This window comes from Simochromis diagramma, unplaced genomic scaffold, assembly GCF_900408965.1.
Source record: "Simochromis diagramma unplaced genomic scaffold, fSimDia1.1 OVJJ01000343.1, whole genome shotgun sequence".
NCBI classification, from domain to species: domain Eukaryota; kingdom Metazoa; phylum Chordata; class Actinopteri; order Cichliformes; family Cichlidae; genus Simochromis; species Simochromis diagramma.
The window spans coordinates 2,094,409-2,121,064 of record NW_024386831.1 but is presented as its reverse complement, the minus strand read 5'-3'; the positions used below and the strand labels follow the sequence as shown (position 1 = coordinate 2,121,064).

General features: G+C 40.4%; 1 long non-coding RNA gene across 3 annotated transcripts; it reads left to right on the top strand.

Moving 5' to 3' along the window:
* The first annotated feature begins 1,882 nt into the window (after positions 1 to 1,882).
* On the top strand, positions 1,883 to 26,289 carry LOC120730870. 3 transcript variants are annotated; one of them, XR_005695229.1, is made up of 4 exons: positions 1,883 to 1,976; positions 4,496 to 4,688; positions 20,367 to 20,451; positions 23,860 to 26,289. It is a non-coding gene; the product is annotated as an uncharacterized LOC120730870 (long non-coding RNA). The 3 variants fall into 3 exon arrangements; XR_005695230.1 differs by lacking the exon at positions 1,883 to 1,976 and adding an exon at positions 1,985 to 2,192; XR_005695231.1 differs by lacking the exons at positions 20,367 to 20,451; positions 23,860 to 26,289 and adding an exon at positions 11,711 to 12,782.
* Positions 26,290 to 26,656: the final 367 nt, after the last annotated feature.

The following is a 26,656-nucleotide window of genomic DNA, read 5'->3' as shown; positions in this document are numbered from 1 at the left end:
AAACGCATGTGCTCCACATCAAAGCGCAGCCAACTGTGCGTGTCCTTTGCCATGTGTTCGTCAACAATCGCACAACATTCAGAGAAACTCAGACTCAGCAATGATTCATTTTCTTCTTTCTTTTTCGACGTGTCAACACCTTCTCAGATCTCTGGAGGAGGAGGAGGGCCCGGCTCCATCGAGTTACGGCCCAGGTTATAATAAATCAGAAAGAAATGATTAAAAAGGACTTAAAGCCCCTCTCGGTGGACTCTATCTGAGAGCAGTGGGGTTACCACACAAACAGAGCGTGGGCCTCAGCGCCGGCCGGCCCCGCTGCCCCGGGATCTGCCCGCTGACCTTTGTATGAATAGAGGAAGATATTGACTGACAGTGCGGCCTGAATAGGAAGCCTGGTTAGCTCCCAGTTGAGCAGAGGGGTAAGTTGATATCCTCGTGTTCCCCCACTGCTTGAGTAAACACCTCAGCCTCAGAGCAAAAACTGCAACAGTGACGAAGAGGTCAGGCCTGCAGACCCTCCTCCTCCTCCTCCCCGCTCGGTCACAAGGCCAAATCGATGCATCTGACCCCGCTTTTCTTCAGCAAATGAACTCTCACCCTGAGTCTAACAAAGAGAGAGAGCGAGATAGGACTTTGTTTTTGGTGTGCACAAACAGAGCTGTCCACTCGAGGGTCCGTGTTAGCGGTGTGTGCCGAGGCCGAGAGAGTGAGATGGATGTGCCCATTGGAGCACTAAGTGGGCCTGAAAGTGAGGTCTGTGTGCGAGTGTGTGTGTGTGTACGCTGAAGGTGTGTTACTCCAGCTCTGTGGGCCTCAAACTTATTCTAGCAGGCGACGCACTAATTTAGTTCAGTTTTATACCTACAATAGAGAGAAAATCCCAACAATCAGGCGGGCCCCTTTGAGCAAATACTTGGTAACAGCGGGAAGGAAAAACTCCCTTTTAACAAGAAGAAACCTTGAGCATAACCAGGCTCAGGGAGGGCCAGTTTTACTTCCTGTTTTTCCCCTACTCTCTGAATGTCTTCACCTCTTCTTTGCTTTTAATTGTACCTTGTTCCCTACCTGTGTCTTTGTTAAAGTGTTTTGATGAGCTCCCTCGGCTTGTTTTTCAGTTTATCTGTTTGAACTTTGCTGTCAGCTGAATTGAAAGGCTTGATTTTTAATATTTCGCCTGCTTGAGCTCTTCATTTAAATCCTATCTATACCTTCACCTGGACCTTTAGTCTAGAGGTGCAACTGTACATCTACAAAAAAGCCAATATCTGCTCCCTAAAACACTGGGAACTCAGACTCTTTACTGGGATGCAGACTTTTAGGATCTTGCAGGAGTGTACGAGCACAGCACTTCTATCGCATATGCAGGTGCACGACCATTTTACACTCGACTCTAATGCACAGGGATCCTGCACGAGTGCAAACCTTGGAGTAATGTGATCTTTTGTCTGCAGCGTAACCGCAGCATTATGGACCAAAAGAGCAAAAGATGATTTGCTAAGTCCGGCGTTCAGTGTGTTACACTCGTCCAGTAACAAAGCTGCAAAGGCAAGCACGACTTTCTCGAGATCTGATGGAAAAAAAGGATTTTAATCTGTTTTGCACAAACAAAGCTGTCCTCCAACATCCACTCAAGGGTGAGAGTGTGTCTTGAGCTGGGTAAAAACACGGTAACCACAATATTTATTTGCTTATCAAGTGTCCCTGTATGAAGTTAAACAGGAAAAAGTGAAAGAATAATAATAACCAGTTTGGTAGCCAGCTCAAAACTTTACTAACAGCTGTGACGGATCTTCAAAACACGAGGACAACGGCTCTCTAACAAATGACAGATCGTTAAAGGTGTGACTGTGTGTGAGACGGGACACCTTTCTCAGGTGTAGGCGGTTAGGTCCTGACGATCCTCTCTCTGTGAAGTCACAAAGCACGGCTGTGCCTCCCACTTCAGAGATGCACATGTGGATCGCATGAAGCTGCAGGTATTTAATAAACTCACCAAGCACATTTTCAGACCCAGGAGTCACGTTTTTAATTCATATGGATATTTACGGAGCAGTGTTGATGGCAAACAAACTCTAGCTTCATGTTTTGCCTCTCCACCACCCCACTCTGTCACTACTGCTGACCATTACTGTAGCTATTATTATCAGAGGCGGAGCCAGACATTTGACACACCCGGGGCTTAGCCCTAAAGGGTAAGTATGCATGTGGGGTTTTTTTTTTTTTTTTTGGGGGGGGGGGTGTAGAAATGACTGAAAGATTAATAGGCTCTGTTTTGACTTTTGTTCAAAAAAGAATGCCTTCATATAGGGAAAAATATATATCACATGTGCAGGACACCTTAAACTAGTTTTTTAATTAAGCAGCAAGGCAGAACAAAGTCGGGGCTGTATCACGACACAGGGACTAAACCCCAATTCAACCAGACCCAGAACTGATCCGGAATTAAAACAGGACTACAACAGTAACCAAGACAGAACCAGAATCAGAACTAGATGATAGTAGCACTAAAAATCATCATAGACCTGCACTACACTTATTTTTTTAATTCTACCAAAGTCCACTATTTAGATTGAGAAAAGTTTATATAATTATTTAGCCTTGTTGTGCAAACAAGACTGCATAACTTAATAAATATAGAATTTGAAAAATAACAAACCTAAAAAGAAACACTAGGTACGAGATACATGAGTACCTATGATACAGTGATACTTTTGGTAAACAACCATTTGACTAACGTGTGTCTCACCTGCTCTTGTTCCATCTCTGTTCTGTCCTCATTCTCCATCTCCCTCCCTGTTCCTCTCTCCCTCTCTGTCTCTCTTTGTGCTGACAATCATCAAATATACAGTTGAAACCAGATATTTACTCTTCAGATCAAAACACAAACACTTTTTTAATTGTAACATCAAATCAGACTAAATGTTTATTTTTTTAGATTGATAAATATAAAAAACATTTGTTAACTTTAAGAGTAAAGAGAGAAACTATCTGTATTTCTTAATTGCAAATGGCACCAAATTGTATTCAAAATTGAGCCACACTTATGGAGCTCCACAGTTCTTTTCCTGGTGTTTTGGTTGACATCTCTTGATTTTCCCATGTCACAGAAACAGGCTCTGTGTTTTGCCTTATATGCACCCACAGCTGTGCCACCAATTTACTCACATGGACTCTACTAACCTATCAGAAGCTTCTTCAGCTCAGAATGGAATCGTCTGGAGTTTTCTTATTAATTAACAATAAACTTAGTGTACATGTGCTCCTAAATTTGATCAAAGTGATAAAAATAGACAGATCTCTCTCTCTTTATTCTGACATTTAACTAATTCAAAATATATTTCAATATTTATCTAAAACAAAAGTTTACTCTAAATTGATGTTGTACAGTAAAAATGTTTTATGTTTTCTACCTAAAGTGTATGTAAATATCTGGTTACAAATGTGAATATCCTGCTGTGTACTGAAATCCCTCTTGTTTTGCATAGAAATATACTGAACAACATACAAAGCATAATATATAAAATAACATTTACCTGAGTTTTTTCTTTGAAAGAAGCCTCTAATGTCCATTCTTATATTTCAGTACATAACTTAAACCGTTTTAGTCGGGGAGGGTAAGAACTGAAAATATGAAATAAACACACGTAAGCTAAGACTCTCTAAAAAAAAAAAAAATAGCATTTGTTCGGCTTTTCATTTCACCATTTGTTGATTCACTTGAAGAGCAAGTAACGTAATATTGGTCAAGTGATCAGTTTGATATCAATCTTTCGTGATGCACCGTCATATTTACATTATTTGTACGGTACGAATGATTTGCTTTGGTACCTGCTCAAACTTTAGCTCTCCTTAGTATGGCTGGCTCCGTTTCTCCAACAGCGCACTCACAGGCAGCAGCTGCCCCGCCCCCTCGCTCAGTGGCTCAGTGCCTGAGCTCGGATCATACCAATATCAGGGGGGATTCACGCACAGTCGTAAATTCCCACAGTGTGCACTATGTGCTTCGAATATTGTGTGTACTTTTTGTTTTATACAGTTGTCAGCCAGGCATCTAACTATGGAAAAAATTACACTCCAAAAGACCCCGGGCTTCTGACAAAAAGACCCGGGCTTAAGCCCAGTAAGCCACCCCCACGCTCCGCCCCTGATTATTATCATCTGCTCTTGCAAAAATTTGTTCCCTTCCTGCTGAAAATGAAATTTATTCTCTGATCCTCAACTGTTTTCCTCCTCCCGTCACAAAAAAAATATCAGACCCAGATTCTGAAGTAAATTAAGAGTCTTCATTGTATTATGTTGTGAAATAACATATTTTAGTGATGTCAAAGCATTTTATCTTAGTGTTTCACCCTCGCCTGCACCTTCCTGCCTCTGTGACCTTGACTCAAAAAATACAGGAAAAGTATATCAAGATTATACTTTTCTTCCTCCCTTCTCAGCTCCTCATAGTCTCTGCTTTGCTTCTATTTATGTGTGTCTGCTTCTACCTCTGCAGGCCTGTGTGAGAGCTTGCAGCACCGAAACCTCACAGCCATGAGAAAGTAGCCATACGTCGCCTGTTCCCATCACTCAGCGGCAGCGTTAAGGAGCTGGGAGCAGGGAGAGGCATCATTCCCATCTGATCCCTGCAGGGAGGGAAGAGGACACAGAGAACAAGAGGAAACTGGGCTGAAAACTCATGTTAACAGGTGGGAACTGAGGCAATTTCACAGCAGGGGGGGGTGTTTGTGAAACCGGCAACTGACAACAGTGAACCAAGTGAAAAGGCTGTAATAGCTTTAATGTAGTAAAAGCCTATTGATCTGTGAAACAGAGTAAAATCTGGGCCTTTCATAGCTCTAATTTTAGGGCAGTCCTGAATGCCTCATAGCTTCAGTGCTTTGGCTGTTTATATGGTAATCAGCATTTTAAGGCCAAAGACATCCCAAACAGCAAAGTAGAAATAGTACTCCAACAGTATTTAGCATGAAATTTAATTAACTGTGCCAGAATCGCAACACTGAACCAAAGTATGGCCACTGTGCTAACACCGAGCCAGCAATCGGCCAACGTTTAGCCACAACACAGCAAACTACACCAACGTTCAACCAGCTTAGCCAACCTTTTAGACACAAGGGTTAAACGGTTAAGAAAATGAATGGATAGGCTTCCACCTACAGCCCACCCGGGACTTTGGCTCTTACTCTCCCAAAGGTTGATGACTTGAAATCGGACTTTCATGAACAAATCTACATCAGCTAAAACGAGAGGATAAGGTCCACCTTCCCTGAGCTGGAAAACAGGCTCATGTCACTTCTATGTGTCATATTGCTCAAATGTTGGTCTGAAAATAGAGCCAGACCGTCTCTGAGGGTCACAGGTCAAGGTTGTGGGGGTCAGCTGGTAGCCCAGGGTTTGTGTGTGTGTGTGTCTGCTGGAGGGACTGAAGCACATCTGTCCAAACAGTTCAGCCTTGGTTAGTGTTTGCTGCTCTGTCCGAGTCCATGAATAACAAAAACACTGCAGTTTACCGGCCTCTGGCAGGGCCGGCTGGGCATCTGTGTGCGTGGGAAGTCAATGTGCACGTGTGTGTGTGTGTGTGTGTGTGTGTGTGTGTGAGAGAAATTTACTGTGTCTAAGGAATGCTTTAAATGTTTGTGTGTAAATGTGGTTTCATAATCAGTGTAGAGGTCAAAAGGTTGAAGAAAGCAGGGGGGGGGGGGGAAAAACCTTGCTCGCTTCACAGCCGCCGGGTGAACGGCAAGTGAAGAAGAGGGGAGCAGCCAGGTGGATTTTACCTGACCAGGTGTGACACCCACCCACACATCTCCCCTTGGACTTATATGTGTGTGTGTGTGTGTGTGTGTGTGTGTGTGTGTGTGTGTGTGTGTGTGTGTGTGTGTGTGTGTGTGTGTGTGTGTGTGTGTGTTTGAGCAGACATCTTTTTTGTGTATGTGAACAGCAGTAACTTTACAGCCTGCAGACTCGGTCATAAAACAGCAGTAGCAGTAATAGTGGTAGTCACAGTAGTAGCAGTACTAGCAGGAGTGGTAGTCGTGGACTTTTATGGCAGCTTCAGGCTCTTTCAGTCAATAAAGCTGAGCTTAAACACTCCTTTCACAGATAAGTGTTGCTGCCACAAACAAGCTGGATGCATCCTATTAAACCTGCTCCTTCATGTCCAAGTGTACTAGTGCCATCATTTCAGCTTTAAGGTGGATCCATTCAGCTCAATTCCAGCTTAATATTTTTATTCTTGGACTCTACTAGAGTAGCTCTGCATGACTGACAGCTTAAAACCCATATTCTGATCCTTACATGGAGAACAGAGTCTGCATTTGTGACACCCCCTCTGATATCAGCGTGCAGATAGTAAGAGGGTCCAAAGTCTTGGTCTTTATCTGTTGAGCATCAGTAAGAAATACAGATCCCTAGTCAAACTTTATTCTTGCTTTTTTTCTTCTTCTGTTAACTGCAACTTTAAAACATTTTTATTGTTCTTTAAGAATTAATATATGCTCCTAAAACAGGAAAACTGTTTGTACCTGCGGACTTTATATCAAATCTGATCGCAGGCGAAGCCTTCAGGGCAGCAGCTGGAAGAATAAAACTGTCTTGCACACATCTACATATTATGTTAATGGTATAAAAATTGTAATCTGCCAGATTCTCCTGTGTCTTAATTATAGAGCTGTGACACTGAGAAGTGTTAATTTTCCTCCTGGCTTCAAATAAACTTTATTAATGCAGCTCCTTTCCAGTCTTAAAGCTGTTAAACCACACACACACACACTGCTGCTGTGAGGTATTCAGTCTGTATTATGTGTTTAATCCCTTATTTTTCTCTTACCAGCTGCTCTGCTGCCAATAGACCTGTACAGTTTTCTGATTGGTCAGGTGCTACAAACCCCACCTCTTTAATATGGGCTGACTTTCTGGGTTGACCACAACTTCACAATAACTTCACAACCCTATAGGTGACACCACACTGGCTGCATTCATCTGTTATATGCAGTCTGCTGAAGTTTGGTGAATTACCATCACATATGAACAGAATTATCCCTCTTCAGGAAGCAAAGAGGATAAGGAATGATTAATGATTTAAGACATTATTTTTGTATTATTGTGGGGCTTTGTGGCTTTCTTAAATACACAGTGGCCCAATATGACTCCATCTGAAAGCTGGCACCTGATAAAACTGATGAATTATCTCAGTAGGAATGAATCATTTTCACATTTTCTGACATTTTAATGCAGATGCTTCACCTCTCACTGCCTTAGAGGACATCTTAATGATGGAGAAAGCCTCAAATGTGCACACAAAGAGATCAATAAAACAGTCTTTTAGCTCTGCTAGACCCAGGAAGCAGTAAATACCAGACATGAACTTTGTGTGGGGTGAACATGTGTAACAGTGTGTATGTGAGTGTGTGTGTTTGCCCTGTTAACCATGAAATCCTCTGCTTTCTCCCATCTCTATCTCCTCCTCTACTCTTCCTCCCACTCTCCCTCATATCTCTTCATTATTGAGCTCTTGTAAGAAACATAAATCAGGGAGTTGCAGAAGCAGTAATCTCCATGGGAAGGAAAGATTCCAGCACTGAGGAGGATTGGTCTGAGAAACAGGTGCTGGTTTTACACTCTGCTTCGGGTCACTGAGGTGAAACAAGCTTGGCAACGTGAAAACCTCCAGTAATAGCTGCAGGATTGTAAGAGGTGATGTGTGCTCAGATTCTTTAAGATCTGTATTTGTGCTGGGGGTTTTTATAGAAAGTAAAGTAGAAAGCTGTGCCTGCTCTGACTCCAGGTCTGTTGCTGTTTGCACTGTAACCCCTGTGATTGATCACAGAAACATTAAAGAAACAGGAACACAATGCCGGTTCAACAATACCCACAATGCTCTGTTAGCATGAAGCACATACAAGACAGTGATAGCATTGTGAAGAGCAGCACTGTTCATTGATCCCCCTCAAATATTTATTTAGCTCCTCAGTAAATCGAGGAAGGTTTGATACATGCAGTTTGCTTTGAAAACAGATTAGAAGACACACTCTCAGACAGGTGTGGTTCAGCAGGTAGAGTTCACCTTTTGTTTTTTGTTTTTTAAGGAAAATACATTTTTAAAAGAAAAATCCAAATTAAGCATGTGTTAGATAACATTTTTTGATGCATTGAACACACTTTAATCCCAGTCATTTAGTGGTTGCTATGTAAAGGACTCAGGAAGGATTATCCATCATTTTTTCCCACTCCCAATAACAACAGTGAGCTAACATTACCTTTGAAATCTTCATACAATTACTAGCATTAACAAACACTGACAACTGATGTGGTTTCAGATAGTATTTTGCTAATGCTAGGGTTAGCCAGTTAGCTTTTACATATGGTATCAAGCTATTTGTTTGTATTAGCTTGGAAGCTAATGATAGGTAAAATTAGATTGTAAGCTAATATTTAGCTTGAAAGGTAAATTAGCATTTACCAGATATAATGAAGCCCTCCTAAACAAATGGCAAAACTGTTCATGTAGCAGCCCTTGATAGTAAGACGACAGTTATGCACTCAAACTAGTGGGTGTAAAAACAGACGTACACAGACATGAAAAATATGTTCATTTGATGAGGTTTGACGTTAGCAAATTCATAGCATTAGCCAGTAAAAAAGCATGTTTTTTTTTTTTTTTTTCTAATAAAGGCTAGAGAGGGATTGTTTAGTGCTTCATAATCAAATCCAGCCCTGAGCTAACTTTTTTTTTTTTCTGTCTAATGTTAGTGTGTCTGTGGACACAGAAGCACACCATAATCAGCAAAATCCTATCATTGGATAGGTTAACAGCTAGCTATGGAGGCTAGTCCGGCTTTCTGACATTTAATTGACTGTCAGATGGACCTAATGTTTTATTCATGAGTATCTGAGTGCATAAACTCATCAGGAAAGTCTTTATTGGGTTCATATCTATGGGAAGCATGGAAACATTGACTATGCAACAGGTGTCTGGCACTTACTTTTGTGTCCAAGTCATCATAACGTATATAATAAACAAGACTTTAAAAAAAAAAAAACCACAAAAAAAACCCCAGATGCTGTTGAGCCATAAAATGCTAAAGGCAGCTCAGTTAACAGCCGTGAATGTCATTCATAGCAATTAAGAGAATATTTACCTTTTCCTAGGTCTACAACTGATTTTAAAGTCTTCATGATCCAATCTAAAGTGTAATATAACATTAATGCACCTCTTTCTGTAAGAGTCCTGACATTTCTAAGTAAAACTATAGGAAATATTATATTTACAGTCTGTAACATTACACTATCAGTACCTGAACAGGGTTTAATCAAAGGTGATTTACAGGAGTGTTTATTTTGACTATGAACCATCAGTGATTTCCGCTCACATGCCAGACATAAACCACTCAGACAAACAATGCCCAGGCTGCCCTCGCTGATGCCTGTGAACCCTCAGAGGCCGTCTCTCTCATGCCCGCCTGTTACTCCCTCCTCGCCTCTGGCCGAGCGCAGGGGGATCCAGCGTTAAAGAGGCAGTGATCGGAAACAGGATATTGTGAGAAACCATCTGTGTGCTCGAGTTTGAGGGAGCGAAAAGGAAAAGATGGCGGTTTCTCACCTATTTACCGCCATGCCAGAGGGTGCAGTGATAAGAGGGCTATTTATGTGGCTGTTTTAAGGGTTAATTCACTGTGTTTATGTATCTGACACAATGCGTACAGGTACTTCCTGCCACTTTCAATCAACAACTGGTTTCCAGTAATATTTTTGCTCCTTGCTTGGGTTGTGAAATATATCATGAAGGCATTAATCTTAGTCAAACTATAAGACACACTTCATTGCACAAAAGTAATGATGATCTCACATCAGTCTTCAGTTTGAACGGCCGGTTTATTCTTCAGTGAAACTGGTGAAAGGAGTGTTGCGGACCGAGGCCTGAAATGTGCTGTTGTTACAGTCGTATAAAGGGTCATATACAAGGAGATATTAAAGGTCCTTTTAAGGGTATTTAAAGAGTTTACACCTGATTCACCCTGGTGTGCTTTTCTGGAAGTCTTCTATGAAGCAAACATGGAAGTTACAGAAAAGTCTGTTGCCCTATTAAACTGTTAATTACACAGATATCACCTCATACTTGAGCTGAACCAAACTCAGAGTGGGTCTGAGCATTGAAAGCACATATTGCAAAACGAAAGGGGTGTGCTTGATTTAAAGCACAAGATAAAGCAAAATAATTGTTTTATCCCCTTTATCTTGTTTCCGTAATCTTTGTTAGCTGAAAAAAAAAAAAATCTAATAATCACCCAGCCCTGTCATTGTTTAGTCATGGTCTTAGACTAACTTTCCATTTGGCTAACATTTCCACTAAGAGAATGGACCACAGCCCCCTAAAAGGCCCCTAAAAACTGGATGCAGACATTCAATGAACAATGCAATCACGTGATTAGGAGCAATTAAAGCATCTCTGAGTGTATGACTCTCAAAGACTTCACAGACTTGTTCAACTTCATTAATCTGACCTGCCAGCTTCTTTGTCCTCTCACGTCATCCATTTTCTATTGTCTGGCTCTCTTCCTTGATTTCTGTGAATTAACATTCTTCAGACATATAGGCACAAAACACACACCCGTCTGAGGAGTGCCAGCCTACTCAGCAGACGTAAGACAAAAGTGCAGGCTTCTATACACACTGGCTGTGATAAGAGCAGTCTGGTTCTCAGCTGCATATACACAACCAACAGATAAATAACTTCTCAACTTGCACAGCTGCAGAAAGAATGCTCGTCATGTTTAAAATAATGATTTATTTGACCTGTGAGGTGGGGCAGTACTCACACAGAGACCTGAGCTTTGTTACAACCATCCCCTAGCTCCAGTTCCCCACATTTGTGCCAAAGCTGGGCTACTTTTAGCACTTAGGGCTCAGCTACAGCACTGGAAAACGTGGGACAGATGTGACCCAAGTGCCACAACACACCTGACATCTTGCACTCCCCTAGTCAACTTGGCTAGTCAAGGCCAAAATGTAGCACAAAGAAAATTCCAGGTGTCAGCAAAACAGTCATTGCTATCTAGATGGAATCCATTGGGGTTAAATCTGGGCTAAAGTGGACCAAATCTGGACCATATTTGCCACAAGGCTAAAATAAGTTAGCCCCCCCTGAATGGGGTAAAACCACTCTAACAGGTTAGGCCTAATAGGGGCTACTTTTGGGGCTCTTTGTGACTGAATGTTGACCCTCTGTTCAGAGTTGGTCCCATATGGGCTAAAGTGTGCCCAAAGGAGTATTTGGTCATTATATTAGAGATTAGAGAAATGCGACACTACATTAGAGATTGGCTGTGATGTCATGATTTGGGGTCTTTATTTCCGCTTTGGGATTTGTGGCCACTCCATTCTGCTTCTTAAGCTGCTGAATGCACTGCTATAGCCAGCTCTGGCCTGTTGCTTGGTGGTGGCCAGAAGATTTATTTTGACTTAGCTTTATTGCAATGATTTGGAGGAGAGAATGTGTCCTTTAAAAGTATTTATATACACTTTGCTATTTAAGTCCTTACATGAATACAGCTTGCTCAAGCTCACTGTGTCACTGCGTCATCACATTCACTGTAAGTGAAAATAAAAAGGCCATTATTACCTCCAGCATCTCCATCTTTGTAAATAAATTTAAAGCAGTCGTAAAGAAACACCTCCTCCCGTTACTGCTCCTCCTTCCATTTCTCCCCAGAAGAGCATCCTGAGCCCGACAAAAGTCCCAGGAATGTCTCCTCGTCACTCCCAGGCAATGCGCTGCCCTCAGGAATGCAGAGGAGGAGGAGGATTCAATGGGAAGAAGTGGAGAAGTGATGATCTCGGCTGGTCTCAGCGTGAGAAAGAACAAAGCGGTGGAGGAGGAGGAGAGCACCTTGGTTCTTTAAGGCCCCACGCTTCGCGTCACTAATTCCAGGAATGACAGGAATGGGACGATGGAGTGTTGGTGGGCTGTGGGACTTTATTTAGTCCTGCAAACAGAGAAGAGCTGCATACTTGAAGACAAAAAACAGTCAGAGGTGCAGACAGTAATGGGAACTATTTTATAAACTCAAGAACTGATCAGCAAAAGGAAGTCCAAGTCTTAGGCAAACCCAAGACTTGGACTTGACTGCTGTGAGATCTGGGTCCTCAAAGCCGACTTGAAATCTGAAACATTTGTTTTAAGAAGAAAGTTATGAAGACCTAATAATCACCTAGAGATTAATAAACATCTGCGATTAGAGTGACCACATCAAAATGAACTAAATGTGGGACATGTTAACGAAGCTGGGAAGATTATAACATGAAGGGCAGGGTGACCTTACGTCGCTCTTTATCTGTGATTGCACAGCATTTTTATTCCTGAGACAGTGTCATATCTTTTAAATGGTTCTGCCAGACATGCACTTTTCGAAAGTCTGGCTTTTATCCAGTTTATATGAAGGGAAGGCTTTTCATGGTAGAAGGAAGTCAGTCTCATCAGGGAATGTTACAATTCACCAAAAGGTTACAAGATTTGCAGATTTTGTTGAATGTGATGAAACCACTCCAAATATAACGAAGCAGTCGAACATTCTGAGAGTTTTATCTTTTTGTCCTATTTTTCACTTTTACACAAGGGGAAAACATGGTGTGACGTGACACAGCACGCGTGTGTCATAAATGTATAAGATTATATAAAGAAAGGCTAAAAGTGTCAGTCTGAAAAAGCATATGCTAATCCGTGGATCCATCCAAAGTGAAACACCAAACACTGTTACCAGGCAGAAGAGCAGCTGAAATCACAGTGCTTGTTGATGTGTCCTAAGTGTGTGTAAATACTCAAGTTTTCTCTATTTTATCCCAGTAACCTTTTAAATAATAAACAGGTGTTAGCTGTTGCAGCAGTTGCTGTCTGTCTTTGGGTTTCAGTAGGAATGCTTTCATCAGCTGGTACATCTCTTTTTCAGCTACAGGTTTGAGCCTCACAAATATCTGAAAAAAAAACCACCATCATGTTTTGTGCACATGTATGAAATTTGGTGCACACGTGTGCCTCCTGGAGTCATGCCCTACACCCAACATGAAGCCTGATCCCTGACTGGGAAAGAAAAGGGAGGATACTTGACATTCTTTAAAAATACTCTGTATAAATTACATTTTATCACCAAGCTGGACAACAAAAACTAGAAATACTGAAGTTTTTCCACAAAAAAAGCACATTTTCTCCAATAAAATGACACAGAATATGGTCAGCTCGACCCTGCCTTTCACCATCACCCTCTCGTGTGTCACTTTTTTCCAAATCCTTCCATTCCTCTAATCTCTCCTTTTCGTCTCCCTCTCCATCTTCCCTTACAAATCGACTGATTTCTACCCTTAAAACCTGTCTCTCCCTGTCTCAACTGTAAATATTCCTTCAACATCCATCCTTCAGAGGATTTCTCCACAGGGTCAAACTAAAAGGTTAGCGAAAAGCCTGAATTTAAACATGACCTGCCACAATGAAAATTTTACTGACTTAAATGGAGACTATTACTAAAACCTGCAGTTCAGCTCAGGGATGGACCAAATACAGAACAAAACACTGAGTAAAATAAAAATAAAAAGCAGACTCATAATTTAAGTTCAGAACAAAAGGTGAATAAATCTAGAGGTACATAAACAAGGCAGGAAAAGTCTGGAGAGGGTAACAGGTGAAACAGACAATCCAACAAAAACAATCAGCAACCTGGGACTTTTAATACAGTGAGAGCAGAAAGTAATGCAGACAATTACAAAGGTGGAAGAAAAACTAATGCAAGGCAAGATCAGCAACCTTCAAAGTAAACAGGAAATCACTGAAAACAAACGCTAAACGCAGAGAGAAGACTCACCTCAGACATAACAACAGAGGCAGGCACAGAGAGAAAGATGAGACAAGGAAACACTGAAGGAAGACAAAACCTGAGCCAAAACACACTTTTAGTTCAATTCAGTTTTATTTATATCACACCAAATTACAACAGTTGCTTCAAGGCACTTCATATTGGCAGGTAAAGACCCTACAATATTACAGAGAAACCCCCCCCAAATCAGAAGACCCCTCGCACTTTGGCGACAGTGGGAAGGAAAAACTCCCTTTTCAGAGGAAAAAAAAAAACGTCTGGCAGAAACAGAATCTGCTGCGAGTTGGGGGTGAGGTAAAAAAAATAAGAGCTTGGATCTGGCTTGTATCAACAGGTCAGGCTGCTGGTGGTGTAAATGGTGTAGAGGATTGTGTTCTTGGCACACTTTGGGTGCCCTTAGTGCCAGCTGTATTGTTGCCGACCGTGTCCATCGTTTTATGACCACAGTGTACCTGTCTTCTGGTGGCTGCTTCTAGCGGGATATCACATCATGTCACAAAGCTCAAATAATCTCAAACTGGTTACTTGAACCAGATCTAAACCCAGCAGAGCACCTTTGGGATGGGAACATGGACCAACATCTCTGAGAAATGTTTCCAGCACCTTGTTGAATCTATGGCATGAAGAATTAAAGCAGCTCTGAACGGGAAAAGTGGTTCAAACCAGGGACTAAAACCCAAAATACTGCAAAACTCAAGGACTGTGTCAGAAAGGATATTTGTACTTACACAAGTAACTCAGATCATCTAAAAAAGTACATATGAGTTTATTTCCATTTGTCTGATATGCCAAGCATAAAGATGGTTTGAAAAGCTTGTTTATTGATTTATCTTCATGGCTGCCTTCACAGTTTATTTCTGTTTTAATACGTGCCCGAACCCAAATTAAGTATTAAAAAAAAAACACTAAAAAGTAGCACTGAAAATAACCACAACCAAACCAAACCAAGTAGGCAATGTATCGAAAACAAGAAATTTAATTAAAAAAATATTAATAACAAATACAACAGTATAATAACTCTGCATAAAACAGCCATCCTTAACATTGGTTTCTTGCTCCCGTCCAGGCACCATGATGCAGAGCTGCTAATGCCTCATTATAGGCTAAGTGAACTGGAAATCCATCACAATAATAATTTTGTTCAAGGTCATGTGATCCAGACTGTGGTAAAAAGATTTTATGGCAGTTTTAAAAAACATCCCATCTAAAGAAAAGCTGACGTTTGTATCAAACCTGGTTTTCGAGAAACCACCATCACTGACTCCCAAGCAAACTCGCCACTTTGGAAAGGAAGGACTGATCACGTTATTCCAGTACAAGAGAAAGAACGCCTGTTTGTGTTGTAACACATCAGCCTCATCTGTTTCTTCCCGATTCATCTCGTGTTTTGTTCATTGGATTTCATTCCCAAAGGTTAATTTAAAACGATTAATCACTCAGAATAAAGATTGTCAGCTGAAGGGTATTGGAAGCGTTTGCTGGGTCACTAACCACATTACAAACATCAGCACTTTAAAAAGTTAAATCTGTGCAGACACAATGCAGTCATTAATGCTGAGGTTCCTGTGTGTAAAGCTGCCTCTTCCCTTTTTAAGACGTTGTGGGTCAGACGGAGGTGGCTCCATTTCGGCCGTGCATGCTTTAGATAAAAAGAAGCTGTTGCTTTTTTCCTCCTGTCTGGCTGCTCTCAGGGATGAAGATGAGAAATATTTGGATCAGCGAATGATTATCTTCGCCACTTGGCCTTCCCCGTTCGCTGGAAAGTCGGGAACATGAAGAAGGTGCTCGTCGTTTAAAACATTAAACCTGCCTCTTTTTTTACAGGCCGACTCCAGGGAACAAAGGCGGGTGTCTTTTCTACTTGGAGGCCTAACAAACATTCGGATCCGTCAGGGGAGTTAGACATGAAGCGGGGAGATGGGTTTGATCTGCTCTACATGTGGACTGTGTTACAGGAGATCTGAGCTTCATCTCTGGCTGTATTTCACCTTCTAATGGTGGAAACTTCCCCTGAGAGTGGAGAAGGTGACTTTACTGTCGGCGCCTCCAGGGACCACTTTGCATAAGAAAAGCTAAGAGGCGGCTAACAGCCTCTTTACATATATGTGTGTGTTGGTTTGTGAGGCCAAAGAGAACACATCTGATTCATCTGATCACCACTCCCTTTCCTCTTCTGCTCGCCTTCCGGAACACATTAACCATCAACACACACACGTTCATGCTCTCGAAAATCACCTGAACTGCAGGAGTCAACTTATCTCTGTGTGTGCATGTGTGAGAGGTCAGAGGTCGTGATAACAGCCTCCAGGTTCAGGGGTTCAGCCGAGGTCCTGAGACAATCCGCTCAGCTGCCCTATCTCTGCCCGATAAGACTGCACAAACAGCACAAATACAGCGGATGTGTGTGTGTCTGTGTGTGTGTTACTGTTTAGCTGCTGTCCTTTCCTATTTGTGTACGCTTGGCTGAGAGACAGATGATGGTGAGGAGGAGGCTTCTTGTTTCCCACAGTGATGCTCTGTGAGGTGTGAGGACAAAGAAAACACCTCAAACAACATCACAGAAGGTAAAACATAAAGTTTTACTTTGTGAATCTAGTATCAGGATTGCTGATGGTTTGGTTGGGGAGAAGTTTGAAATTTAGAGGAAAAAATTAAAGATATAAAATTGCAAATTTATGAGGAAAACTCTGGAAAATCCTGCAAATTTCTTTAAAAAAACAAAAAAACAAAACACATATTTTTAAAAAAAAAACAAAACAAAAACAATGGCAAACCAGTGAGAAAGAAATTACAACATTTACAGAATTCTGGAAAAGAAGAAAAAATAGACGTGCCCACTTTTTTCCCCCCAGTGGCCCTAATCATCTTCTGTAATTTCGAAATAAAAAAAGTTGAATGAAGAAATACAGAATTCACAAATGGCAAATTTATAAGTTTTTCCTTAGCAAGTTTTAGTTTTTGTGTTCTTTTCCTCACCATTGACATTCCTCTCTCACCCTTATTTTTTTCTTAAATTTCAGACTCTGTGCCTTTAAAATATCGTTTGAAATCATTTATAATGACTGAATCTCAATCTTTCAACAAATTCCAACATTAATTGTGTAATCAGATTACAATCAGGCTGCATTTAGAAGCTCACTTTACATACATTTGGTTCCCTTTTCATGTCTTAAAGAGATTTCAGCCTGATCTTCAGTCAGATATTCAGATGATGTCCAAGATCCAACTGTGACAGACTTTTATCCATCACTGTGAGCATTTACAACACAGCACATGATTGATCATCCACCAGTTTTTTTTATTTTTTATATCTAAGCCTTTATGTATATCAGTTTATTATATTATCAGTAATATTCAGTTTATTCTGATGACATTTTACATTTACTATAAGTCTCTTTTTTGGTGGGAACTTCAGTCTTTGTCTTATCCCGCTGTGCTGTCTGCATGTGACTCAAACCATCTGTGCTATTTCGTTATTGCTGCTGTTTAATTGTGTTTAATTTTACCATTGAATTTCCATCTTATCTCTGTGTTCGCTCACAGCTCGCCGTCAGCTGAGGATTGTTTCTGTTCCCCAAAACGTTTACATTCGCCCACTAAAACCAGGCGCAAACACTGTCGAGGTCTTTTGTGACCTTATCAACAAACACGAGCGTGCATCACAATCAGAGGCATGGTGCCACGGGAGAGAAGGACCTTTTCACTCTGCCATGTTTGGAAATTAAAATAACTCTCAAACTGGCACTGAGAGAGGCTGTTTCTTTCTCAGACAAAGCCCAAACAGGGACTTAGCACGTTGAATTACGTAGCAGACCGGGTCTGCCATTGTTGGACATGCTGCTTCATTTACATTTTCACCTTGTCCCATGTCCTTCCTGCTATGATTTAAAAGTATTAGACCCACAATGATTCTATTAATGACACCTGTGGCTGTCGTGACTAACACCATGTTCCAGATACCTCGGAAGATACCTCGAAAATTTCAAACTAGGAATTCAGAATTTCTGACTTATTCTATAACGCAACTCCTATTTTTGTGGTTTTGTGGTTTAAGAAAAAAACACACATTAGGGTGATTATGGTGATGTTTATATGCATGCATGATGAAGAATTTAGTATAATGTTTGCTCAGGACCACGAGAAATTAAAAATTCATAATAAGCTCAAAAAGAAAAACAGCTACATTAGCAGACAAGCTAGTGTTAGCTCACATTAGCCAGAATAAAGAGTTTGAGCTTCTTAAGGTAAAATCAAATGTGTATAAACGTAGCTTCTGTATCTGAAAAATTATTGATTGATTAAAATGTTAACTCAGCTTTTTTTAAATTCTGGTTATTCTGAAAGTCAAAAGGGAGGATTATGCACAGTAAGCTAACTGGCTAATTGCTTGTCAGTTATAAATTGTTAGCTTGTAGTTCCATAATTTTGTCCATCCCTTTCTCATCACATCTGGTTTCAAAACACCAACATGTCGACAGTGAAAACACTTGCCTGAAATTTCAAACAAACAGCCGATGTCACAGCTACATTACTGATTAGTGGAGTCCATTTCCAAACTAACTTTAGCTATTACTGCTAACTGCTGGCACCCTAGGGGAGCAGAAAAGAGGCACCAGCTGTGAAGTTGGTATAATTCTTAAAGTCCCAATCTGTTCAGGCAATGGCACTTAAAAAAAATATTTAAAACATGAACAATGCTCCTCAGTGCACTCTCAGACCCATGAGAATTTTTTAAGAAAGCGCTCCCACACAGCGAAACTGATGTGCATCAACAAAATGTAAGCGCAATAACCAGCAGTCTTTATTTTTCTTGGCACCTCCCCTCCTGTGCCTTCATTATCACAGCAACAGCCAAACAGGCTGAAAACAAGGTTTATACAGGAGGGGAGGGATGCAGTCATGTGTGATGCAGAGCTGTGAAGCTAACAGAAGGAATGAGGGGAGGAAGAGGGGGGAGGGCAATCACAGATGAAGATAGCAATCAGTTATATGAAGAAAACAAAGGCATAAAACAGATGTACAAGGAGAGAAATTGAGGCATCAAAGGTCCTCAAACATGTTTCATTAAATCTATGGACACATGATTATGTTTTGGGTTGTTTTAATGATATTTCAGGTTGGACTAAAGTCACAAAAAAGAGTTTCAGGCAAAGATGAGTTGCACTGTTGTCTCACATTACATCTATCCACATAGCTAGATACAACACAAAGATTGTTGTTTTTAAACAAATGCTCTTTCTGTCTCTTTCTGTATTTTGTACAAAGAATCTTTTTCCTTTTTTTGCTTGTCACGATTTAGAAAAGGCCAACCACCCGAGAAATGATGAAGTTATTTTGGAGACCATGGAGCTCAAAGTCATAACATCACTAATTTAATGCATGATGAGACTGTTGTTCAAACAAGTCTGAATTGTTTCCCTCAAATATGTGGAGATAGATTCTACTTTTGGGTTTTAAAGTTAAATCCAGGACATTAGAAACTAATCAGACCGGTGAGCTGCTGTCTTCTAAAGTCTCACAGCTGTATGTATGACGGATGGAGTTTTTGGAAAATATAAGTATGTTATAACACGTCTAACTGTTGTAGTTACGTGCGGTTACACACATTAGTTATGGAATTTCTCTTGGCTGTACATGATGGCATAGCCAGAATGAAAGAAATTTTTTATGCTTTTTGTTTAAAAAAACAAAAAACAAAAAAACAGCTTCTGAAATGTGACACTGTCCTATCATTACACCTTGAACATACAGAAGTCATAGCTCCTCAGACCAGTATTAATAGAGAACAGTCTAGAAACTCCTACAGCTGCTGATGCAGCACCACAACACAACACAAAGTCTTGTAAAGAGGCATTGTACCATAATAAAAAATATAAAACTACTTCACACCTGAATGACTTTTAAGACTCCCAGTAGAGCTGCAACTACAAGTCAGAACAGGTGAGATAGTATTACAGTAAAATGTTGAACACCAAGTAAGACTTTATGCTTTATAAGTGTGTATGCAGAGTCGTGAGATGTAAAAATCTAACCTGCAATACAAAATTAAAAAATACTAAAAATATTTAAATACAGTATTAAATATTAAGTCAAATGAACTGCATACAAAGTTGTTAGTTATACACAATGTGCTGCGTTTTTGTGGAAAATTCAACATCAAGAAATGATGAGCTGGACCTGATATTTCTAAACAAGAAAAGGATCAAAGTGAAGATTCTGGAAGCTGGAAAAATTTGGTTGTTTGATCCAGGAGTTAAAGTTGTATCCAAGACCATTCTTTGTGTTTATATGGATCTGTCCCTCATTAAACCATTACTTTGTCATAATCAGATACGTTAACATAGCCTTTGTTAGTGCTATTGTCAGGTAACTAAGATCATTACAGCAGTATAACCTGTAAAAATGATGCTATCCAACAACAGGAAAAATGTACACCAGTTTACCTTGTCTGTGTTTTATATCAGGCTGCTGTATCACTCACAGGTTATTTTGGTGTTTTTTCAGTGTCTATTAGTGTGGTAGTGGGACTACCCAGAATACACTGCGATTCCTGAGCTGTATTTGGAGACTCTGGAGGATTTTTCCAAAAGTAAGTAATTGTGTTTTTCTTTCTGATTATATAATCACTATTGCACTTCTAATGTCCACTAGAGGCTGAAGCCAACAGCGAGTAAGTCCCCATAGGCTCTCATAATAAAATGTCCAGCACAAGTAAACACATTTACAGCCTGCTGCCATAGCGAGGTTCTGTAAACAGCAGCAGTGCACACCATCATGATATTGTGGGGGTTTCTTTATAAATTACTGTCTGTAATCTATATTTAAATTGGAAGGAAGGCTCAGATCAGCCACCACTTTACACTATAGATGATGGAAAAAGTCATATTTAGTGAGGAATCCCAGTTAGAGACCAGTGACACCCACAGTGAAATAAATCCACAGTAAAACACCATGAAGGAAACCGACTCATGAAGGCCGAGGATTGGCGATCAGCTTGGACTCTCCCCTCTTTTATGTGCCATTAGATCAGATAAGTGGGCAAGACTCCAGCTTCTTGTTCTTTCCTCTAATCTTTTTCCATCTCGTGCTTTGCTGGTGAAATATTGAAGAATTAGACCTCTTTGTTTTCTTGTTTAAGTCATTTCTTTTCTTGACAGTTTACATTTAAATTGAACCCAGAGTTTAGAGGGGAAATGTCTGTTTGGAGGAAATGTCAACATCTCATAGACATCAGAAACACGATCAGGAGCCCAGGCTAAACATGGCTTGTTTTTCTGAGAGGGGTCACAACTGGTTTACTGTTTAATAGTCAGATAAACCACAGAGAGTAATAAGCTTCTCAGAAATATGATGCAATGGTAGAATATTTGTGAAAAAGCTGTAAAACTGTATGTTTTTGGACCAGTTGATCACTGCACTGTTGAAAAACTGTACATGCTCTATATAACCTACCTACCTACTATATTCATACACTGTATTACCAAAAGTATTCACTCACCCATCCAAATCATTGAATTCAGGCGTCCAATCACTTCCAAGGTCACAAATGTTTAAAGTTAAGCGCCTATGCATACAGACTGCTTCTGCAAACATTTGTGAAACAATGGGTCTCAGGAGCTCAGTGAATTCCAATGAGGTACTGTGGCCCATGCAACAAGTCCAGTTGTGAAATTTCCTCGCTACAAAATATTCAGTCAGATGTTAGTGGTATTATAGCAAAGTGGAAATGATTGGGAACAACAGCAATTCAACATGAAGTTGTAAAATCAAAGAGCGAGTCGCCAACTACCTGAAGAGTCAGTTGCTACAGACCTCCAAATTTCACATGGCCTTCAGATTAGCAGAGAGCTTCATTTAATAGGTTTCAATGGCCAAGCAGCTCCATCCAAGCCTCATATCACCAAGTGCAAAGCAGAGCGTCAAATGCAGTGGTGTAAAGCGTGTCGCCACTGTGCTCTAGAGAAGGAGACGTGTTCTCTGACAAATCCCGCTTCTTCGTCTGGCAATCTGATTAATGAGTCTGCGTTTGGTGGTTGTCAGGAGAAACATACTTGTCTGACTGCACTGTGCCAGTGTAAAGTTTGGTTGAGAGGGGGTTATGGTGTGGGGAACTTTTTCTTGTTCTTCTGGGAGAATGATCAAAAATTTCTGGAAAACTTTCATAAAAACTTTGGAAACCCTTCCTGGAAGAGCTGGTGGTGGCCAGAGGGCCCGGTGGTGCCAGTGTCCGGCAGCCTCGCCTCTGTCAGTGCGCCCCAGGGCAGCTGTGGCTACAATGTAGCTTGCCATCGCCAGTGTGTGAATGTGTGTGTGAATGGGTGGATGACTGAATGTAGTGTAAAGCGCTTTGGGGTCCTTAGGGACTGAGTAAAGCGCCATACAAATACAGACCATTTACCATCATACTGAACGCAATGGATCAAGATAAGATAAGATAACCTTTATTAGTCCCACACGTGGGGAATTTGTTTTGTCACAGCAGGAAGTGGACGGTGCAAAAGTTTTATAGCAATACAACTAAGTAAAAATACAACTTTGTCAGAAAAGAGTATCAAGAATGAGATTTAACTCAAGTTCATATACGCATGAAGGCTGGCAAGCGAATACTCTTATGACTCTGTACATGTGCATATGAGCTTTCAGCTTCACGTCCACCAGGGTTTACAGTCGCACGTGTGACATTTGCTGCTCGCTGCGGCTCCACCATGAACACCAACATCATTTTCGCTGCTGTGTTATCAGCCACTTTGTTAAGAAAAGCACTAGTCTGTACCAGTAATCAGAAAGAGTTTCATAATTATTATTATTATTTTTGCTTACTGGTTTATGTGGCCTAATCTGCATATCAACAGGCTCAACAAGAGCTACATTTCCAATTAATTAAACCATGGCAGTAAGTGACAGACGCCTGGCCCTCAATGGGATTCTCGTTTCCCAGTGAGGCCCTCAGAGAAAATGAATCTGACACCCTGAGATACAAAGATAGATATTTACTCATACAGACAGGAAGCCATCAGCGGCTCCAAGAGGCCTGAGAAAAAAAAAAGAAGTTAGTAACTCTATGTGTGTGTTCGTAGGCCTTTTGTCCCTTCACTGATCCCACACTGATAACGTAGGCCTGGTCAGGAAGCAGCACAATGCCAGGCAGACCCTGAGGAAAGGCTGGCCAGAACCACACACACAAACACAAACACACACACACACAGACATGTTTATACTCAGGTAGATGAACACTTACTGGCTTGTGTGGTCCACTTTGCACACACACCACTCACATGTTTCCGCTCCAGTCTGTAGCACAGTTACAGGATGTGTTGATAGACATTTTGACCTGCAGCTACCTGCTAAACTCACAGACTGTATATGTAAGATGGACCTGAAGATATAATGTCGCCTACTCATTCTCTACTCAACACTTTGAAGCCTTGATGTTAGCGCACTAGCCATGTTGGTTTTTTTGAGCCAGAAGTGTCCAAACATGTGACATCAAAATAAAATCCTAGAGTTGGACATCAGAGGCACTGTAGTTTGTTTTTTTGCCACCTGGACAAACAATATATGCATATTTGCACAGATATGGCTTCTCCCAACTATATTTGGGATATATGCTTCTGCATACCTTTACATTCATGATGGTTTGCCTGAAGTTTAAAAACTAATCAGGAAATTAGTTTCCAACCTGGAAACGTCACATTGATGCCTTCAGGAGACACATAAATATGGCTGATTATAGGAAACACTTGATTGTTGGTAAGAAAATTAGCATTAAGGTGCACATTAATGCAAAAAGAAGCTGCGGGTTTCATGGTTCCTGCCAGGTGACCTTACCATCCTCATGCTCCTCTCTGCAGGATTACATCATCTCAGGAGGCTTTCTGTGGATTGAAATGCATAATGAACAAGTTCTTTAAAGTTATTCAGCCAACAGAGGCAATTAGCTGATGTGTGCATGTGTCTGGTTAGGGAGCTCTAATCTTCACTCTTATAAAAAAAACAGAAGCAGCCACTTTCCATGGAAAAGGTCAAGAGAGGACACAAAAAAACGAATGGATTTAACACGAGGAGGAAGAGGCGGTGAGCACGGCGTTGATCCCAGATGATCTCATGTCATCCAGAAAGACAAAGCACAGCCCCGCAGGGAAGAGAAGAAGAAAGGGTTAATCCATCTGTTAAAGCCTACAGAAGCCCTGCAGAGAGAAGAAGAAGTCAGACCAACGAGTTTGTTTCTGCACAGCAGGGTGCAAACGAGCTGACAGCAGTATTTTGTGAGCTAAAATATGTCACATGAGAGGAATTTAAACATCCACAAGAAAAGTTTTCGATGCTAAAGACTTATGCTTTACTTTCTTTTTCCTCACTTGATTCATGCCAGCGTGTTCTCATCTCAATTTTTTCTGATTCTGTGTTTCAAAAATCCTGTGCGTGTGCAAAATAGTTTTGTATAAGGTCATCCAATTTTTGTTCAATTCAAGTTCCCACCTTACACTTTCGGAATTGTCTAACAACTCTAGTACAATAATTTTGCTAATTGATATATTGCAAAATACTGTACATTATGCTGTACATAAGTTCATAGTATGGGGAGAAACCAGGAGCCTGTCCTCTGCTGGTTTTTCTCATTCACACATTGCCCAACACTGATTTTACATGTCTGGTGCTGCAAAGCTCAATGTAAGTGACTAAAACAAGGAGAAAGTAATTTTAAAAAGCTAATTATGAACACACATAAATGCATTATAATGAAACCGTAACTCACAGTTGTCTCCAACATATAGGTAAGACGTGATGATTGGATTGGATTAGGCAAGTTAGTTGATTCAAAGACTTCACAAACTTCACGAAGAGCAACACTTGTGTAGGAAGGATGGTGGAAAATTGTGTAAAAATATATGTATATTTGGACTGAATCTTATAGCGCTTTTCTACTCTCCCGGAGTACTCAAAGCACTGTACACAACATGCCACATTCACCCAATCACACCCATTTTCACAAGTACTGTCTCTAAACTGAGTATTTTTCTAACAACATTCACACTCTGATGGATGCATCAGAGAGCAACTTGGGGTTAGTGTCTTGCTCAAGGATACTTGAGATGCAGACTGGAGGAGCCAGGGATTGAACCTTCCGATTTTAAGTGACCTCCTCTACCTCCTGAGGTAAAGCCACCCGTTTGTTTGCATTATAGGCTATCATAGGTCAATTTCTAATGTTTTTAGTTCAGTTTGTGATGTTTTTCAGTTCAGCCTGGAGGCAGATACAGCTCAAACATTTGTGTTTTTGCATAAAAACGACTGAAAACCAAAATGAATATTTTAGAGCATCTATCGTGGGAAAACTGTTCAGGGATGGTAAACGCGAATAAAACCTTTTTAAAAATGTGCAAAATTAATGACCCCAGTCAAACATTTTACTTGATTAAATGATATTGTCACTTGATGATTTACAATATCTTAAAACATCCCAAAATTAACTAACGCTACACAGAATATGAAGAAAGACCTGCTATGATTTTAACACAAAACATCTGTGGAAACATCTGTGACTGAAGTTAAACTACAAGCAGGTTGTACTTTAATGTAAAACTAGTTTGGAACACAAAATGCAAATGGGCTCGATAGGAACTTTATTTAACCAGGTAAGCCATTACGAATGTGCTTATAATGCAAAAACAAGCAGATAATAGGAGTAAAACAAATATCATAAGTTAAACAAAGACCACCCACTGGTAAAACCATGCCACCTGACCTGGTGAGGGTCATTACAAAAAGTACCTTTAAGCAAATGTCTTTTACAAGCTCTCACCCAGAATGAATGAATGAATGAATATACAGATTTTATCGCTTATCTTTCACAGTTTACGCCCATTTAGAAGTGTCCACATTACATAAAATCAATAAATGGCAATCAATAAGTTTTCTTTCTATCTGTCACAGGCTACTTGAAAACTTGATTTGAGCTCACCTGGTGAAGCAGCTTCTGGGAACAGGTCATGAACAGTTCATGATGTCTGAATCCTCTTTTAAATTCAGCAGCAGAAATTTAATTTAAAGACATGAAATGAGCTTCTCAGACGCTTCATAGTGGCAAAAACTTTCCTCTTATTAATTCTACTCCATTTGGACTTTTACTGGATTAAATATCTCACAGCAAACAGAAGACCAGCTTTAACAGCATTAAGCCGTTAAATTAAAAAATGTATGTTCTTGCCCCCAGTTTAAGCCCTTCATCCAGACTGAAACTGTAGTTTCCTTCCCACAAAGTACAGCAGTTGGCAAAGTGTTTACATTTCAAACTTTTATAACACCATTACATTAACCAGGCCAGCAGTTCTGAAGTGCTGTGTGCCAGAAAATTAGCTCAGGACCTCTTTGTCAGTATTCTTTGTCCTTTTTTACACCGACTCAACCGTCTGATAACAGAAACTATCGAAGAAGTACATCAGTAGGAGCAGGTCTCGCGGTGTGGCGCTGATGCTTACTTCTTGCTTCTTAATTAGAAATGGAATTCACTAATCACCAACATCACCAAACAGTCGTCTCCAACACTAAACGTATTCCACACAAGGACAGAGATAATATAATTATAAAAACAAAGCAGACAGCAGGCAGAAACACAGGAAAATGTTGTTTTATAGATTTATATGTGCTTTATGTGCATTTCTGAAAATATATTATTAATTTTAGGGGGAGGTTTGATGTCATTCTTTTAATCAAGCATTTCAAATTTTGTGGGACCCCAATTTTTCTTTGGATATAAACGTTTGCTTATATGTATTATATATTTGTTATATGTA